General features: G+C 44.7%; 1 non-coding gene across 1 annotated transcript; it reads left to right on the top strand.

Annotated features, from left to right (window-relative positions):
- The first annotated feature begins 15,829 nt into the window (after positions 1-15,829).
- On the top strand, positions 15,830-15,901 carry Trnat-ugu (transfer RNA threonine (anticodon UGU)). Its single transcript has one exon. It is a non-coding gene; the product is annotated as a tRNA-Thr (tRNA).
- Positions 15,902-21,104: the final 5,203 nt, after the last annotated feature.

Genomic DNA, 21,104 nt, shown 5'->3' on the forward strand with positions numbered 1-21,104 from the left:
ACGGAAGCCGCCATGTTGCATTCTGTTGTCTATTATGACTGTCCTCTTCTGTGTATTAAACACCTGTTTATAATGGCTACATCAAGGTATTCCTTAAGGTATCTGTGCTTTAAAGAGCTTGTAATATGGCGACCGCCTGCCTTAAAAATTATTTTGTAAACTTGGCAGGTACTGCCCTGCTAAATACGCAAAAACGAAGAATCAGGGCGCTTTAGTAATTCTTTTTGCACTGCCTTCTCGAATTTCAGAGATGGCGCGCAATATTTGGACTATTTTATTTTCTTGTGACGCATGCGTAGTGGTGTTCATCCGCAATAAACTTGCTTGTTCTGTGCTCGAGAGCACAAACAGACATGCCGCCGTGCTAGATTCTGTTGCGCACAAAGACACTGCTGTAATTACCTTGCCGGAGGGTTACACAACAGTACAGTAGTTGCCGCGCCCTGCTGCGGCGTTCATGAAGGGGCTGGGTTTGTAAGCAGCAACGCCAATGCAGGGCTAATTGCACACGCGATTCTTTCAGTAGCATTTGTCCGTTTATTGAACATTCACATTTTCCATCTAAAACTGAAACCGCACACTGCGTTTTCAGCAAACGATAATGCGGCAAACGGCCAGCCGCTTTCTATATGAGACGCCCGCATGAAGTAAATAGCGAGTGAAGAGAAGGTCAATTGTCAACGAGTACACTATTCGTTGAGCGTCGAGAATACGTGCTGAGATGGGCCATTTTGCGGAAAGCTGAATCGTCGAGCAGAAAACTTATTTTCGTGGTTATAATGTGGTATTGAAATTACAAAGCAGCGAAGAAATCCAGTTCCCAGTACTAGCAGGGCGATGTTTCATGGCGCTAGCCCCTAGCGAAATAACAGTGTTGCGGAGAGGTTGACCACTAGCGACGACATAATTGCGCCATGAAAGGTAAAAAGGAAGTGTCATAAATAAAAAAAGAGTGCAGGAGAAGGTAATAATGTTTCAACCTAATTGTTGTAAAGGATAGAAAGGCTCATGACGTTTAAGCTGAGTGAAGAAAATGTTTAGTTAGCAAAGTGGATACCTAATTATTAGAGCCACTTACATCCTTACAGCACAGAAAAGTGCCCACACACCCACCCGAAGTTAACATAGGAAAGTGACACTTTGCGGTTACGTAGTATCGAAGTGTTGGGCTAGGAAGGAGTATACTTAATTTACCTACGCTTACCTTAAGACCGTAATTTGCCTATAGATTCGCTGCAAAGACAGCTAGGAAGAGGGAATTTGGGATGTAGGTACATGTATAAGTATAGACTACAGTATTGAGTACTGTACCCTCCGTCTGAGTTGAGGGTAAAGGAAAGAGTGGCGTCACTCGCAACGCCCGCGCGTAGCACGCGCCACTCTATCCGCTCCTATGGCGGCGCTTGCTGGCACCTGGTGCACGCGCGTACGATCCGCTGCGCTTAAGTCCCGTAGGGTGTGTCAAGCGTCATTGCGTCTCTGAAGCGTGGCCAAATACGCGTAGAATCTTTTTTTCTTCTCCAGATACATCCTATATCAGTGAAAGCTTCTGTACTTTGCACTAGTACGCAGCCGCTGACTGCGAGGTTCTCCATAAATAGAGGCTGTGTTTATCAATCGGTACCAGTGACGGCGAGGTTTCCAACACAGACAGGCTGTCTGTATGGAAAAGCTCGCCGTCAGCCGCCGCGATTCCATGACCACTTGCATCTTTGCAGATTTCTCTCAGTACAGTGCATTCGCATATTTGTTCATGAGGGGGGACGTTCAAACCCCCTTCCACTATCAAAAAGATCTCCCTCCTGCACTTTTCAAAATGGTCACTGTCAGCAGCATACTGGCAAATACAACTACTGTGGCAAAGTGTTCTTACAACATAGCATTGCCGAACGTAACAGATTCCTACGTACTCCCGCTTTCTGTAGTGAAAATTACTTTTCATACGAAAAGTGTTTAGTTCCTCTAGTCTGCTTTGGCGATCACGTCGACCTTGTTCGTCACTATCGTACTTAGCGTAGTTCTTGGGATGCTGTACGCAGCGGGGGAATGAGGCATTTTTCTACATGTTGCACTGTGCTGTTCATGGTCAGCTTTGACGAAAACAGCAGGAACTTCCGTTCCGTGTCAGCCATCGCTTAAAAAAAGAAACGGACAATCGCGGAGAAGGGAACGGCGACAGCGCACGACGCTGTCGCCGAGAGTCCTTTAGCGGCCCGAGCTGTCGTATGCTGTCATCGTCGTTTGGCGTAAGACAGGTAAACCACGTGTGACATAGCCATCTATACCGTAGCAACGTATAGAAGGAGGCGGAAAAGGGAAGTGAGGCTGAGGACAAACGATGCGAAGGTGAGTAGGACGGAAAGGAGGAAGGGCGCAGGAAATCAAAACAGACAGGTAAACCACGTTATATGCAATATATATATATATATATATATATATATATATATATATATATATATATGTATATGCATGTATGTATATGCGGATATGTATATATACGTATATGTGTATGTATGTGTGTATATGTGTGCATGTATATATATATGTATACTATATTTACTCACGAATGCCAACCTCTAACTATCGAGGACCATCTGTCGCACTTCAAAATCTCTTTCTCACAATTAAAACCATGAAATTACATCTCTAAAATTCATGAAGGAAGGTTAACCACACTAACAAGTGAACCACAGAATATGTAAGCGCCGCACCATTCTCTCACACTTTCAACCACTAGATATCAGTAATGTAAAAAAATGAAAATCAAGAATGCAAGAATAATTCAACTTAGATATATTCTCCGCACCTACTACTGACACGTAATCAAGGCACATTCTACGGTGGTGGGGGGTGGGGGGGGGGTTCAGTAATCAAAATTTCATTATTTTACAGAGCACTTAATCAGTAAAAGTTAAACCAAAAATCAACAGCCTGCCCCCAAGGAAACAAGACAAGGAAGATTCCACGAAGACAAGACTGAAGAGCTACCACTTTCAAGATTCAGCACCGAAGATTAAACTCTGACACATGTTAGCAGCAAGAAATCAATGTAACATGAACAGTACTTTTTTTTTCTTTTTTTTGTCCGCTACTCTGGGTTGGGGTCCCGTTCTCCTTCCCCTCCAAAATTTAACTTGGCTCTGCCCTGTTCATTTTTCTTTTCTCATTGGCATTGCCTGCTATATTATTATGGTGCAGGCGGAGGTTTTATTTTTATTTTTATTTCTTTATATTTTTTTTTCTTTTTCATACCTCACAATAAAGAAAGGTAAACCACGTGTGACATAGCCATCTATACCGTAGCAACGTATAGAAGGAGGCGGAAAAGGGAAGTGAGGCTGATGACAAACGATGCGAAGGTGAGTAGGACGGAAAGGAGGAAGGGCGCAGGAAATCAAAACACGTGCGTATTAACAGCTGTCACAGCTCGACACATGAAACGCGGTGCTCAAACACAAAGAACGATGCGTGAAAAGAACGCACAGGTATACATAATACGAGCACTAACTGTCACATTTCTTACTTGAAGTCCCCCTTACATTGGTTCTTCTAGCTGGCAGATCACTCCTTTCGCAAACGCGACCGCTGCAGCGAGCAAAGTGACCTTCGTGTGGACTATAGCTTCAATGCAATCTTTGCGGTGAAAGTAAAAGACGTACAAAACTCATCTTTAAGCGATAATCGCGCGAACACGGTCGAGCACGCCGTGTATATCAAGGTACAGTTCGAAGGCGAAGATCCTCGCTCCGGCGAAACAAAGGACAGTTTTACACTTGGGGACCCAAGAAATCTGCGAGCCGCCAGGACGCATGCAGAACGCAAGTCACTCTCGGGACTCTTGCTCTCGCGTCGTCTCAAGAACCTGCAGCGCCCTCCTTTGGGCGGCTAACAAAACCGTAGAGCGCGCGACCTCTAGAGAAGAAAATAAAGACGGCGCTTGGCAGTAACCCGTGAAGCCACGGCACGCGTTCCCTACGGGCGTCGATTATGGTCACTAAGATCAAAGTTCATTTGGCACTATTTCTTACGTATTCATAAGGCTAAAATTACAGAGCAACCACACTTATTTGTCCTTTTTACTTCTTTACTTTGTACCTGCACCTCTAAGAATGTGATGTCATGTCTTCGCGTATGTAATAAACTATCACCCTTGTTACACGCGTTAGTTTAGAGCTATTGCTGCGTGCGCTTATGCGGGAAGTTTGTCTTGGGCTAATATGTGCATTGACGAATGAAATAATAAAGCAGTTGTTAGTGAGGAGTTTTTGTCGCACGTTTCTTTTGTTCGTGAGTGTCTTGTGCGTTTGCCCTGTAATTTTAGCCTCAGGATTCTCGTTTTTAACATATACACAGTGATTCTGGTTCAGCGGTCTCGCTTCTTCCCTGCTGTGGCATAAGTCAAACAGAGGCAAAGCGTTCCCACTAGCTCGCGCCGCCCAGAGCCACGGGAGGCTCTTCATCTTCCCTGGCCGACTGGCCACGAGTGGCGTAGCGCTACAACACGAAAATGGAACACTAGCGTAGATCGCTAGTTTGCATTCTTTCGTTTGTATCCAGGAGCACGAATGAGGCATGGCGTATTTGTCTCAGGCAGGGAGCTGCGGAGAGAAGGGTAGCAGCTTTGAAACCCAGGTCGAGCTCTGCAGAATATTTTCTTTTGAATTATTTTTCTTTGTGGCTTTTCTTTACATATACATACATATACATATCCTGAATATGACGGCGACGGCGGAGGCAAAGATCCACCGAGAGTGTCCATATAATTGTTATCGAAATAAAAATGGACATAGTGTACTGCGGTGACGAAGGCGATGTGGCTTGTGCGTGTAAAGCTCTGTGGTGGCCAAGGTGAAAATTTCTATATTCGTTTTTCACTCAATGCGGCGTCGTCATGGTGGGACCAAAACGTTGGCATTGGTATACCTTTAGATAAGAAGGGTGCTTCCGTTCTGCTGGAGCAGATATTATTGCTTTACCAATTATATGGACAGGTTTTTGCCGTCACCGTTACCATTGCCGTCGCCGTCATTTCCCTCCCGTATGAAGTCCAAATCGATAAAATCCCCCCGCGCATACTATGTTCTACCACGGCTAAAAGCGCGCGAGCGGGGACGACGAACGCGGCCGAAGCAGAGATCACACGAGCCGTCCCGTTTCCATCGCTCTAAGGGTGCATGCGATAAGATCACTGCGCTCGGGAAGCCTGCCGTCGAAGCCAACGTTACTAGACCAGGTTCATCTTACAAACAGCGCCGTGCCGCGCGGAACCGCCACCGATTCCGCTTCGACTGGCGCTGCAGTCGCATCGGGATCCCGCGCTAGGGTGGCCCGCGCGCCTGCGCTGCCCCCCGCGCTGCGCATTTAGCTGCACTTAGCTTGAGTAAAGTGGCGTAGATGTTCTCTGTTAGTGCGCCTCGTAGATGTTCTCCGTGTAGTCTCCGTTGGAACTGCTTGTGGCGGTTAACGTCCCGCATTCTTTCTTCTGTTGCCATGTGTTCGGAAGTTTGCCAGTGCTCCGTAGCTGATGTGTTTACATGACTGCTAATTCGGTGAAGTGTTGTGTGTGCATCTAAGCCGACCAAGTAACGCCGACCTGTTGTATGCGCGGTTGTACGAGCGGGTACCGGAACGACACAAGCCGGTCGGTCCGCCACTTCTTTTCCACTTTTAGCACTCTGTACGTATTTTAAAGTTTTATTGAGTAACTCGCATGCATTTCTATGCAAAGTTTCTACGGCAGCACAAAGACACGAGTGTGCAAGTTGCCATGAAGCATGCAAAGCTCTTGTAAGTACCGGCCGCAGCAATGATATCTGGGGTTTTACGTGCTAACACTAGGATATGATTATGAGGCACGCCGCAGTGGAGGGCTCCGGAAATTTCGACCATCTGGTGTTCTTTAACGTGCATTGACATCGCCAGTACACGGGCCTCTAGCATTTCGCCTCCATCAAAATTCGACCGCCGCCGCCGGGATCGAACCCACGACCTTCAGCTTAGCAGCAGAGCACCGTAACCGCTATACCACTGTGGTGGACATATGTACCGGCCAGTACTTGAGATTTGTGGAGTATGAACTTGAGTTTACTTAAAAGTGGGAGGACAACTGGCCCATTTATTCTTTATTTCGTGCCAGTAGGAGTACACAGAAATGAATACACCTGAATAAACTGATGAATGAAAGCCATGTTGCTTTGTTACTTTCTAATCTATGCTGAATCGCTAGTGAGTACAGTGGCCATGATTTGCCCGCCGAGTTGGCATGAATTAAGCACCATTTACGTTCAAAGGGGGGTGCTCACGAGCACAGTAGCCGCGGCCGTTAGTTGCGACGTGCGTAGGTTTCTGTGCGAATCGTTTGTATAGAAATAGAAATGCAAAATATTTTGTTCCAGTGACGCGCGTTATAACCTAAGGCTAATCGCAAAAAAGGAGGGCATGCGGGAAAGTAGCGAACTAGTTTACTAAATGGCAGCGAAGCGACGCACGCAGTGCGAAATACGCATGATGTTCCGGGAGCTTTGGACTCGAGACCAAAGCATGCCGCGCTCACTTGTTTTGAAGCAAGCACAGAAAACGCCGGTGGCTAAGATATGTTAAAAGGCAGAAGTCTGGGTCAGTTGCTACACGACGCTGAGGCAAAAAAATAGTCAAGAAGACGCCGGACAAGGGATAGAAGTGACACACACACAACGACTGGATATGTTCAGATAAGCTAAGATATGTTGCAGCGATGCATTTGAGGTTTTCCACTCGGTTAAATGTAGATAAACGTGCATATTGGGCGCCCGAGCACAGCCTCGTGGATCTCGATGGAACGCTCCCGCCACCTGTCAGCCAAACGGAAAACGAAGACACAAGCGAAGCACGGCGTCGGCAGAGGGTTTGTAAACTGAACCTAGTCTGGTAACGTTGGTCGAAGCAGACAGGAAACGCCCCACCCATCTTTAACGAGCACGAAAAAAGACGCGAAGGCGCGAGGGGGGAACTTTGAATCTAGGGGCGCGGTCGCGATCGCTGGCGTGCGCGCTATCTTGACAGCCATCGCAGCGGGCGGCTCGTATGCCCTTCTACATGCTGCGCTCTCAACTCGAAGTGACTATGCGGAGAGCATCCCTTCCTGGAGCGGACGTATTCTCTTACACCAGTAGTTACGCTAGATCGGATATAAAACAGTTGGCAGCCAGCCTCACTTCGTATAACACTACAAATGTTGCTGTCGCATTAATTGCTTCGCTCTTGCGGTGAAACTGTGACATTTTTTATCAGAACCGGCAAATGGCGACTGCCATTTCATCAAAATTATGTGTCACCTCCGAGCCGTGTGCAAAACAAAACGGCTTCGCTGGTCATCCTCCTTCAAAGAGTGGAATGGCTCATGAATGTTTTTTCGAACATGGAATGCACGCACGCAGTTGATGCTGTTAGCTTGCGCCGTGCTGAATAATCTTCCCTGCAGGTGATTATCAAGAATACTGATTCACTTACAATGGTCAATATAACCTAGACTTTGCCAATTCGTCTTGTTTCAGGCGAGAAGCTTAGAACAATATTGCTTGATTGTTTCTACACAGCTATTCGACCTTGAAGATGTTTCGATAGGACTTTTTTCTGGATACTTGGGAGCGAGAAGGTAAACAATATACTCAGGCAGAAATATACGAATACAATCAGAAAAGGCGTCAGTGAAGAATGTGTGTTGCCCTTGAAGATAAGAGTCCCAGTAATGTAAACATGCTTTGCTGCGCTCTTTAAGCTTCCGTTATGCATTGTTAGGTTTAGGCGCTTTATTAACAATTGCCAGCATTTCCTAGTTTCCACTTCTTACATTCCACTGAGAAATTCGAAATGTTTAACAGGCGCTCAGCAAATAACGCAGTCGTGAGGTAGAAAGTGAACATCTGTAATAATATTGTAATATCATCAGCGCCCTGAGGGCCACCATGGGTCAATTACGCACTGCAATATTCCATTTCAGCCTTTGGAAACATAGCCCCGTAGATACATTGTTGGGTGTGCGAAATTAAATGAAATTGTACAATCTTTGACACGGGTGCGTAACCCCTGTAGAAACAACTTGTGAATTACTAGTTAGTTGATACTAATACGTGGGGTTCACTCAGCGCGGCAAGAAGAATCACTCAAAAGAACACTTATTAACGCGACAAGCCTTAAAGAGCTCTTTTCGGAGAAATTCCGGTGTCGGCGTAGCTGGTTGTGAGCGAGAAATCATAATCTTGTCTGCGACAGAAAAACCAAGAAAAAAAATAAGCAAAACAAATTGAGTCCGAGTGAAAATCGCACCTAGTCTCTCTGCGTGGCAAGCAGATCTTCTATCACGCAGCCAAACCTCTACTTGCCAACTGCACTGAAAGTAATTTTGATGCTTCACAAACATACGCGTCCTGTATACAGGTGTCACAGTACGAGATGTAATATCGCAGTAATATTGCGTAGTGCAAATGTACATTGCCATCAGGCGTCGCACCATGTGAATATCATAAAGACTTGGTGGTTTAAAGCGAGCCACATTACGGCGTGACTTCCCTTAAGACCACGTAGTGGGTGCATCGCAAATTCGAAAAAATTTCTCGCGCATAAGTGCTCCTGGCTTTAAGCATGGCACTTATTACATAAGGTACACACCTTAGCGCGCGCATTCATTACACGCACGTAGTGGTCGAAGTACACACTAGGGGCATGACATCGGTATCGCGTTCAACTCTTAAAGGCGACGCTTAAGCGTTCCCCAATTTTTATTGCCTTGCAAAAATGTTCCAAAAGCCGGGAGAGTTCATGATTAAAACAGATACTCCGACTTAACACAACAAGATATAACAAAAAACTACACAGACGTTTCGCCACCTATGCGGGTGGCATCTTCAGTATGAACTGGCACCGAATGAGCGAAGGTAACCCAGTCTATTTCTAGTCTCGTATGTCTCTGTACACATCCGGTAGGGGGCCACGGTTGCTGTTGCACGCCGACCTGTCACGGCGGATGAACCACGACTCGAGAAGCTTTCTCTTGCCCCACCTTTGTTCCCGAGTAAATGCGAAGGCTTTTGAATAACCACATCGTTAACGATAGCCGAACGTAGCTGAACAAAGCCAACCGCGTAGCAGAACAAAATATTATGAACAACAATTCGCAGGCAAACCCTTAACCGCCACAACAACTGTCCCATAATGTACAGACGTCCTACATAATTTATTTTTAATCAAACTTTTAGAAAAATCATATGAAAATTATTACTCACAGAATGACAACAATAAAGTTAAACGACGAGAGATATTATTCCTCATCCATACTTGTTTTTCGCTGCAAGTGGATTGTGGGCTTCATAAGGTTGTTTTTTGTTGCCTTGCATTAATTTTTCCTAAACTATGTGTAATATTTTTATATATTTGTGCATCAATTTCTGAATTCCGTGCATGAAAGTGCCCAGGAAACTCTTTAACGTTCATGTTTCTGTTTTTCGTTGCTGTTTATTTTAATCGATTCTTCATTTCATCCGTCTAAAATATGTGTATTTGTTCATTTTCATGCGTGCTTTTATATTTTCGAAATGTTGTCCTTTTGCTGCTGCTCACTGTGGGTGACACGGCCCATTCAGGCAATGCTTCCCTTTGGCCGCTAACCCTAGGAGAATTTCAATATTCCCCTGAATAAATCAATAAAGACAGAAAAGAAAAATCCAGAGGCAATTTGAGGGCATCTATCTATCTATCTATCTATCTATCTATCTATCTATCTATCTATCTATCTATCTATCTATCTATCTATCTATCTATCTATCTATCTATCTATCTATCTATCTATCTATCTATCTATCTATCTATCTATCTATCTATCTATCTATCTATCTATCTATCTGTCTGTCTATCTGTCTGTCTGTCTGTCTGTCTGTCTGTCTGTCTGTCTGTCTGTCGGCCCATCCGTCCGTCCGTCCGTCCATCTATCTGGAAATCAGCATGGCAAGTGATGAGTGTATTACGAACATAAATGACCAATCTAAACATGACAGTCATGACACGGAACAATTGTACAGCCGCGCTCAATATGACTTGCGACACGCGAGCGCGTGGTCTCACTTTTTTAAAAGTAAAAGTAAAAGTAAACTTTATTTGGGCATAACACATACAGCGTTTGCCCGCGAGGCAAGGCAAAAGGAGGACTTAACCCCCCTGACTAGGCCTTACCTCGCTGGGGCAGCAGAGACAGCGGAGTCGAAAGTTCCAATTTCTCTAGAACGTGATCAATTAACAAGAACATAATCACTAATACAATAAGAACACGATCACTATATACAGTAATAACATAATGACAGTAATGGCATAGTAGCAGAACATAATCACTAATGCAGTAATAACAACAAGAACAACAAGAACATAATGAATAATGCAGTGACCAGTAATGCTCGCTAACAGTAACACTTAGTACCATTACTAATGCAGTAACCAAACATATTAACATTTATACAACACATCCAGTTCCGAAGCAAGAAACATGTTCATTATAAAATGTTTAAATTCATGAATTGTTTTACAATTTCTGGCTAATTCAACAACATTAGGATACATATTACATAAACACATAGTTTCATACTCAATGGTTTGCATACCATAGTTTGTCCTGGCCTTCTTTATTACTACTGATGTGTGGCGTAAACTGTACCCTGTGTCTCGACTGAGGTACCGATTTGAAAATGTCTCAAAGTTGCTGGAAACTTCTTTAAACAGCCGAATGCAAATCTTTGCTCTGTAAGAGTTTCTAATGTTAAGGATATTGTAGCGCATCATTAATTTAGAAGACCCTATGTATTCATTTGCAGAGTTAAGCAAACGAACAGCTCGACGTTGTAATACTGCCAGTTTTTCTATGTCGGTTTTGTTTCCGTTCCCCCATACTAATAAGCCGTAGCTAAGGTGCGAATGTACAAGTGAAAAGTACAATTGTCTGACGAGCTTGACAGGCACATAGCATCGGATTCGTCGTAGTAAACCTACAGAGCGTGCAACCTTGGTGCGGACCTTATTTATGTGCTCTGACCAGCTTAAATGTTTATGAAATATAACACCTAGAAAAGAATGGCTTGTCACATGCTCTAGTTGCGATCCAGAATAAAAAGTTTTACATCGTACCTTATTTCTTTATCCTTGGAACAAAAAACCGTAAACTTTGTTTTCTTCGCGTTTAGGTTAAGCTGATTTACATATAGCCATTGGTGAAGTTCTTTTAACCAAGAATTTGCAGTAACTTCTAGTTCGTGAAGGTCAATACCGGAAAAAAACACATTAGTGTCATCCGCGTACATGATCATTTCATCTGTGAGTGGAATGTATCATTTATATACACGATAAATGTTCTTCAAAGATTGCGCATGGCTTCAACTTGCACCAATTTTGCTCAACTAAACAATAGTTTCTCATTTCGGGTCATATCCAAGGGAGAGATAAGCAATTAATTGTAGAAATAAGCGCAAAGATAATTCACTCATACGAGTCATCATTATCATGCATGAAACACCAGGTCTCCACATCGAGTAGGTTGCACAACACTCACAGGTACGTCTTCAACACTTCGCAGCGCAGGAAAAACAGACACAAAGAAAACGACACCAGACAACATACGAGCGCATACGAGCGACAACATACGAGTGTTTAAAGGGCCTCTCACCAGGCCACATAGCAAATTTTAGTTAGACGCTGGAAGTTGTTGTGTGCCGAATGAAGAGCAGTATGCCGCAAACATTTTTCAAATCGGTTCATTACGAGCTGAGAAAAACAATAATTTGTAGCGGTGCGAAACCATGATGCGAGGAGGCGAGTTTCAAACCCTTGCCACTCGCCCCGTGTGGCCTTAGCAAGCCAAATCCCTTCCCTGCCCTCTTCACTTGACACATACGCATGAAGACGTCATGCGCATGCATGGTCACGTGCGCATGACGTGCCCGAGCCAGCCCGAGCCAATGCCACCTAGCCGAGCACGCGAGCGGCGTTGCACGGCCGCTACCTTTTTTTTTTATGTAGCGGCCGTCGGCGTTTTGTCGGCGTTCTGTGTGGTGTACTGCCTGTTTCTGCGGGACGGGCATGAAATTTGAGACATTTGTACGGGCACGAGAGTGACGGTATCATGAGCCAGTGCCGCATGAACGTTTACTTGGACGCGGTAGAATAAATGAGCATAATGAGTGCTCGAACGTGCCAGAACATTACTTTCGTTTGCTGGCGTCTGCTCGATGCGCTAACCGCGAGGACACGAACGCATAGGAAAGGGAGGCACATTAGCCCCGCATCTCGCTGCTATTAACGAAAAAAAATGAAAAAGACGCACACATTCCCTTTGTTTGTCTCATTATTTCTCTCAAGTTTTATTCATCTATTCAAGCAACAAATTGCACAAACTACACATGTCGTGTCAAATAATTATTGCAGTGTCACGTGCTACTGTTGGCGACGTCAGAGCACAGTCGTCTACGTAGAGGAGCGACGTCACAGCACTACCATCTACGTAGGGCCATTTTCTCATGTACGTCATCCCCTCATTCTCTAAAGCGCGCGCCCGCGAGAGGAAGGGAAGCAGCGTTCACCTTGAAATTTGACCCATTTCCGCGGCGCGTAGCGTTGCAAATTTTGGCAGACGTGATCGTGAACGCCCAGTGTATGCATTGCGCTCGTTAGCTCAAGAGAGAGAGAGAAAGAGAAGAGGAAAGACAGGGAGGTTAACCAGGCGAACGTCCGGTTTGCTACCCTGCACTGGGGATAAGGGAATGTGGAATAGAAAGAGGAAGAGAGAGAGAAGGAGAGCACTGCACGTGCGAAGGGGTACAATCAGTCACTGAGGCTGGAGCTTCTCTGACCTACATGACATCAGCGCTCTGAAATACCATTGGGGAATCGCGGCATTTAAGAGGGCCGTAGGCGAGCCGTTGTGATTACTGCAGCGCTGAAAACACTGGATCGAGAATCTCCAGCACTTGCAGGGCAGTTCGGGCTGACGGAGTGTTTAGCTTATTCAAAAGCATCAATATAGTGTTCAGAAGAGAGCGAAGCATCGCAGCAATGTCCTTGTCTTCCTCCGGCAAGTCGTGGGGAATCAGCGCTGTCGTTGACTCGGTCTGTGTCTGCTGCGACCATTGGAGTCGCTGTGTATGGTGCTGTGGCTTTGGCTGTGGCTGTGGTTCTGGCTGTGGCTCTGGCTGCAGCTTTGGCAATGCCGGCCATGCTTCAGTGTCCATGTGCTCTGGTGCGATCTTGTCCTCAGAAATCGACTCGGGCGTGTCTAGTCTAGGCAGCAGAGTAGGAGGTGTCACCTGTGAACTGCGCTTCACAGAGTTCCTTGAACATCTACGGCGTCGGGAGCGTCGCTTTGTGACGACAGCAACAGCTTCCCGACGAGATGAGCGGTCTCGTACCATCTGCTTCAGAATCTCGTTTTCCTTCTGTTTCTTGGGGCACTCGTTTGACGAAGCGTCATGGGACCCGAGGCAGTTGCGGCATTTGAGGACCGTGGCATCACAGGAGTCTGCAGCGTGTGGTTCCGCGCAGCGAGAGCAAATGATCGTGCTCTGACACACGGCGCTCACGTGTCCAAACCTCATACATTTGCGGCATTGGAGTGGCCGTGGAATGAACGGTCGTACAGGATGCCGAAAGTGGCCTACCCTGACATGGGAGGGCAGAGATTCACCCTTGAATGTTAGTTTTATACAGCGAGATGTGCCCATGCGCGACATGTGTATTATAGGGATGCCATCTACTGTTGGTTTCACCAGACTGGGCAAGTCTGTGTTTGAAACAGAGACGTCCACATCGTAGATGACACCAGTAGTGGTACCACTGGCCAGTGGGATGTACGAGCGAACCTTTATGCCATCAAGTTCCGTAATTTTGCTCAATGTGCTCAGTGCAGTCTCATGTGCGACGTCGACAGCCAGGACATTTTTTCGTGTGTTGACTCTCACGTCCCTTACTTGATTTGGCACCGCCGCTTCGAGAAGCACCGAGACCGACTGTCTGTTGAGTTGTCTCAGGTTGTCGGTAGCGAGTTCTGGTACGAAAATAATCGTACTGACTGCGGTCTTCCGAGTAGATTTGACAGTCGACTTGCCTGAAGACAGGGGGGACCCGGTGTTTCTTCGCTTCGCCTTACGGCGTCGTACGAGCTGAAAGTCGTCATCGGACCAGTCCTCACTGCTGAGCGAGTAGACACTGGTTTCGTCGCTGTCCGTATCACTATGGAGCCCAGTGCGCTTCCTGGAGACCGCCGCCGCTGTCGCCGCCATCCCCGGCAGGGCCCGGGGACGTCTATACTCGCATCGGCGCCAGAAACGTGGCGGATATCCAGCGGTGAAGGCAGAAATATTAAGAAACTAGCGGATCGGTAGTCACAAGCGTTCTGTTAAGCGGACACTTCGTCTTCCTTCCCCTCGTTAGCTCAAAATTGTCAAAACCTGGTGAGGGGCCCTTTAAGATGATCAACCGACAGGCCCAATTCGCCACAATTCTGAACCACAGCTACGCCCGCCTATATGGTGCAACGCAATCATTTAATTTTGCACCGTTACTTCGCGCTATCCGTCTCTGGAAGAGCATTCCGGATACCATTGCTTCCCTTAAAGACCATGACGCCTTCTGCATGCAACTGACCAAATATTTTTCACACCACGCCTAGTTTCCTTTATTTATTATGCATATTTTTCAGGATAATCTTCTAAATCCTATTACGTTTGCATTTTTCATTGCACTGCCACGTGCTTGAGTCGTTATTATTCTACTAGTACGAAACTGTAGTATATTCTATATGAAATTTTTTTCCTATGCTATACTTACTGTCACAATATGCAATCTTTTTCATGTCTGTTCTCTTGTTTGTTATTTTCATTTTTCACTGTTATTTTTCGCCTAACATGTATAAAATGATATTTTAGAGTTTTCTTGACTTTGTGGAAATTTTCTTTTTTGAATGAGCGTATGCATATGTATTATGTACTGAACTGTATGCCCCCCCCCCCTCAACCCATTGCCTCTTCTGGGGCCTGGGAGGCATTTGATTATTAAAATTTAAAAAAAAAACATTGAAGCCATGCGTAATATCTGAAGAATTGAGGCCACACGCTCCCGGGTTGCAAGTCACATTGAGCGCGGCTGTACTTTATAACTTACACAACATGGTCTTCCTGCTCTACAGCCTTTTCATGAACTCTGTTCAGAACCGGCAACTGAACGCTGCCATTTACTCACAATTACGTGTCACCTCTCTAGCGTATAGTATGCAGCTTCGCCAGTCATACACCTTCACAGGCTGGAATGGCTCAGAAAATTTTTCCGGACCTAGAATGCACGCAGGCAGCTGAACGTATTACCACTTGCGGGATTGATTGAACCGGTATGAAGGGAATTCTCAAGCATATCAATTGCTTTAGAATGTTGAATGGCATCAGTACTTTGCCATTCCTTTTTCTTTCAATCGAGGATATTATTACAGTTTTTGCATCCATGTCTGCGCACACCTGTGTGTACTGGAATGGAAAACTGTTGTCATCTCTAGCAGTTCTTGCAAAGTAGAAACAATACGAAAGGTAACCTCTACAAGGGAATTCTCTGGCCTTCAAGCAGTGGCACCGTCGCACTGATATGTAGTGTGGTGCATCCTTCTTGTTTTGCTGTTTTACCTCCCTCTTTACTTCTCTCGTAGCTCTTTCGCGCAATTTCCTGATAACTATTCAACAAAACGTATCCATATAAATCAGATAAATCAAGCAAGTGGAGGTATGTGTTTGGAGGCAAAGGTGTGCCGCCAGGATAAGTGGACGGGAGGATGACCGCCGCCGTAGCTTAGTGGTAGAGCATCGGACGTGTTATTCGAAGGTCGTAGGTTCGGTCCCTGCCGGCGGCAAGTTATCTTTTCGTCCACTTTACTTTCTTCACATTTATATTCTAAATACTACAGATAACACCCCATATACTTTCCTTGGCGTTATTGTCTGTTAGTTCTCATTAATATTATATATATATATATATATATATATATATACATATATATATATACATATACATATATATATATATATATATATATATATATATATATATATATATATATATATATATATATACATACATACATACATACACAAAACCCGGCAAACTAATAACTTCGGCAAGAAGTACCTTCACCGAACCAATATCGAGTTACATAGACTCCCTAATGAAGAACATACCGCCTACACACTCCTCCTACCTACGTGACGCCAACCGCTTCATACGGACCGTCAACGATGTAAAAATCCCTGATGGTGAATTCCCTCTAACTCGTGATGTGACTTGCCTGTAGACCAATATTTCTCTTAGTGACGGCATCAAAACAACAATAGAGTCCTATAGTGCGCACAAATGTGATGACTCGCCAAGTCCAATATCATTTAAACCCTTGCGAAGCTGGTACGTCAGCTCAATAGATTCGAGTTTCATAACCAATACTATTGACAAAGAAATGACACTGCTATGGAGACTCGAATGGCATCATCTACGGTAACATTTTTATGAATGATCTTGAAACTTAGTTTCTGTCACCCAAGAAATTTAAGTCACTTCTTTACAAACGCTTCTTAGATGATAAGCTTTATAATTTGGCCGAATACACAAGCAGACCTAATTATTTTTATAGAATCTTTCAACAAAGCTCATTCAGACATAACATTCACCTATACATACTCAACAAATGAAATGAATTTCCTCGACGTCCACGTAAATGTAGAAGATGAGTCATTAACTACTAACCTTTAGAAAAAGCCTACAGACAGGCAGCAATACCTTCACTTTTATAGTTGTCACCCTCGTCACTACAAGACGAGCATCCCGGACTCGCAGGCCTACCGATTCAGAAGAGTTTGCTCCCGCCCCGGAGACATAGAGGCTAACGCAGAGAAGTTGCGGAACGTACTTGCAAAGCAACACTCTCCCCTTTCCATATTCAACGACACCATAAGTGAAGGGGCAAACCTATATCGCCAGCAGCAACTTTACCACCTGAAAAATTTAAAACAAGAGGGACGAAAAAAGCTGATGCTAACATTTGGAAACAACCCCCCTAACGTAAACAAAATTCTAAAGAGACTCTTTAACGTCTTACAACAGAGTAAACAACTATCGAGAATTGTCTCTTCCCCTCCGCGAGTCACTTATAGACGCCCCAAAAACATTAGGATTGTCTTGTGCGTTCGAAAACCGATAAGACACCTATAACTGGATGTCAGCCATGCTGCAAGGCTCGCTGCAATGTGTGCAAACACATACAGGCAACCAACGTTGCTGAGAGCACACAATCCAATTTCAAACACCCTGTTCACTCAAAGCGTAACTGCAGCAGCTCTAATGTAGTCTACCTTCTCTAGTGCAAAGTATGCAGTATTCCATTCATAGGTCAGACTGACACGGTCTTCCGCACCCGTAATTGTAACCATCGTTCTCATGTTAATTCGCTTGCGCATCTGCCTCTCTCTCAGCATCTCAATTGGGAAAAGCACCCGTTTGATTCCATCAATGTTACACACTTACAAAACGGTTTCTCCTTTACAAGGGACCGTCAACAGCGCGAATGCTATGTGATTTATAAATTCAATACTAAATTTGAATCCGGGCATAGTGTCTTCAGTTGGCGCTCTGGGAGATTCAAGATAATAATAACCTTAAGCATAGCTCTTTCTTTTTTTTCTTCTTTTTCATCCATTTTCTCCTTTTTTTCCGGATATCGCCAGGAGCACACTGGAGGGCAAAAGAGAGGGGACAGCTTTCGAATAATCCTCCCTAGAATGACACCACTCCGACACTCGAAAGTCTTAAAGATTCGACTCCCCTGCAAAAATCAGAAGGTATTCTCCATTTACTTCGGAAGCATTATCTTTACCCAAAGGCCGGAAATCGTGGCTGCCTGTTTTTCGTTGAATGTGCCTATCCTCTACACTTTTCGTGGACTTGTACTAAGCTTTTTGACTGTTGACTCCCTTTTTTAAGCGCTTATTGGGGAGCTGAAGACGTGAGGCGTGACAATGGACGAAAGGAATGTACTTATTGCTTCCAAGCTTCACGAACAAATGAGGAGGGGGCAGCTGCAGAAGTAGAGCTCGACAATGGACGACAGGAATGTAGCTCATGTGTTCACCTAACGATGCTAGTGTATCTACTTAGTTTTCTTTTGTCGCAATTTCTTCTTTTATTTTCAGGAAACGCGTGTTGTTAGTATGTTCAAGTATGTGCAGGTAGTCTGTTCACGACTCTTTCGTTTCCTCCCTGTATTTTTTTTTAATTTTTCCTAACTTTTGTTTCAGTTGTAATCTCTCTCTCGGCTCGGAGGACGATGATATAGAAGGGCACCGAAGCCTGGTAAATTTCTTGTTGGTGAACATCGGTCTCCGATCGAAACGTCGACAAATAAACAGTTTTTTAGAAGCGTGTACCTTTTTCATATATATATATATATATATATATATATATATATATATATATATATATATATATATATATATATATATATATATATATATATATATATATATATATATATATATATATATATATATATATATATATATATATATATATATATATATATATAGCACGTGCTCGGGACGATGAAGACAGAAGCAGTCGGGCTGTTAACCTTCTATTGCATGAAATTAGAGAACGTCATTTGAAAACTTATGTGCTCATCTTTTATTATAACACAGACGCAGAAGAACACATGCAACAATTTTCGGATGCATTGTGACTGTAATAGTGACGGTACAGCTTTGTACCAAATATGGCACACCATGCAGATGGGCTAGCGATATTGCTGCCACGCTTGAAAAACAGTCTCACTGGTTGCGTTCTTTTTAGGAAGACGTATGAAAGAAAGGAAGGCAATCGTTTCCACTGCTCAGACGTAATGAAGCGTTTCACTTATTGCATCTGACCACCGATATCCATGTGCAGGATGGCCCCTTACACGTATGCCTCTTTGCATGGTGCCGCATTGCCATACTTTACTGCCCGAATTACCAACCACTGATTTGCGGTTGAGAGTGTCCGTCACCGAGGAAATCGAAAACGCTGAATGTCGACTTGCATTGGTCAGACCTGAAATAATTCGTTCATGCACCTACTCCAATATTATACAAAAACTGACAGATACCTCAGATTTTCGTGAAGGATCTCAAAACCTATCAACGCTACCTAAATCCGGCACAACAGATCTGTACTGCATGATCTCAGAGGCTGTGTTTTTTACATACTTGTACTGGCAGCATATTGCGCATTTCGTCTGTGTAATGCTCACTGTTCCAAGTATGGCACACACCTATTTCCGGCTGTATACTCTAAAAAGGCTGTGAAAAGAAATTAGGAAAAGCAATAACGAGCATAGATGTTTGCCCCTTTTGCATAAATTGCCTGGCTTTTTCTGCATAGCGTGCATAAAAGGCGACGAGATGTGTCAAAAGAACTCTTCATGCTTCCGCAGCGAAAAGTATGTTTCGAAAATAAAATAGCAATCGCTGCTGCTCGCATGCTGAAATTTCGCGTGTACTCTGAAATCTATTTCACTGTTTTTCATACCTCTACAGGGATGGCAGCACTTCTTTCATACTAAGCACGAATAACTATGGGAATTAGAGTGACCCGTATGCCTTCATCCTCACACTCCTCCTGTGAGACTGCGCATACCAGCTCAGAGCCGCAAGAGAAGCGTTGGCTGATCCAGCAGGGCCGTCCAGTTGCGCAAGCCAATGGAGCCCTGAACTAAAGCCTCTACCCTGCGGAGAAGAGTTCTTATCCCTGTACCGATAATGTTTTCTCTCTCTTGGCAGTGTCAAATTCTCAACTCGGTCTCTTGCACACGCAATAAAAAATTTTAATTGGTATGTGCCAAATATGGGACGCTATGCAACCGAGGGGCAAAATCTTTTATCGGGTAAACTTGTGCCCAGGAAAAGGAAAGTAAGGGTACAAGCAATACACGCTGTGCTGTACACTGGCAGCGCCAATCACAGCCGTCGGCCGTCAGTGAACTAATTGTCTGTGAAATGCGTCGGCTCTTATACATGCTTTATCGAACCTTCCAGCGCTGTCGCCAGTGCTCGCGGTAGCTCTAGAATAAACTCGGTTACTCCAGTCCTCTGCGTAATCCTTACTTAACAGTCTAAAACAATCGCGAACTTTCTAACCATTGTGGCACGGGCTGCGACGAGCAGTGGTAACATTTCCTGTGGGAGAAACCCGATGGCATCACAAATGATATGCACGCGTGGCAATATAATCAAACCCGCCGATATCGATCTAGCAAAAAAAAATAAAATAAACGGGAATGAGCTGGATATCTGGAATAACTCGATATACAACTTCAAAATCATTTACTGAACTTCGGGCGCGAATTTCGGCGCGCAAGTTATCTTCCCGAAGGTTCTTAACGATAATGCGAAAAAGATTACACACGGTGACTTTTTTCCCCCGGCATGTTGTATTTGGGGTGCTTGTTTTATGCAGCGGCGGGCTCAAAGCGAGCTCTACACGGTATCAATGTAAACAACACCTCGGTACCTTCATACGTAGCTATGCGTTGTCTTCGGGTGTCTGGTGCCTGTAGTCTGCTTTGGCGATCATGTTGTACTTTGCGTAGTTCTTGGGATGCTGTACGCAGCGGGAGAATCAGGCATTTTTCTGCATGTTGGACTGTGCTGTTGATGGCCAGCTTTGCCGAGAACAACAGCACCTTCCGTTCCGCGTCAGCCATCGCTTAAAAAAAGAAATGGAAAATCGCGGAGAAAGGAACGGCGACAGCGCACGACGGGCCAATGGGCACGAAGACAAGGAATCATGGGAGATAAAGTGCGAAGGCAAGTGGTAGTTTGTACTCGTTCCGCGTGGCGCCTTCCCAACCACGCTGGTCGCTCACCCAAATGCATGCGGGAACGCCCCATTTTGCGATGAAAGCCAACTTCTCGTGAAAGACCGCCAACTTCTTGGGGAGCTTCGCGAAGCCCTTTTGTGCGATCTATGATGTGTGCTGGCTATTGTTGTTTGATGTAGCCGTATATTTTCCTATGCATTGATATTACAGTATT

The sequence above is a fragment of the Rhipicephalus sanguineus genome, chromosome 2, assembly GCF_013339695.2.
Source record: "Rhipicephalus sanguineus isolate Rsan-2018 chromosome 2, BIME_Rsan_1.4, whole genome shotgun sequence".
Taxonomy (NCBI): Eukaryota; Metazoa; Arthropoda; class Arachnida; order Ixodida; family Ixodidae; genus Rhipicephalus; species Rhipicephalus sanguineus.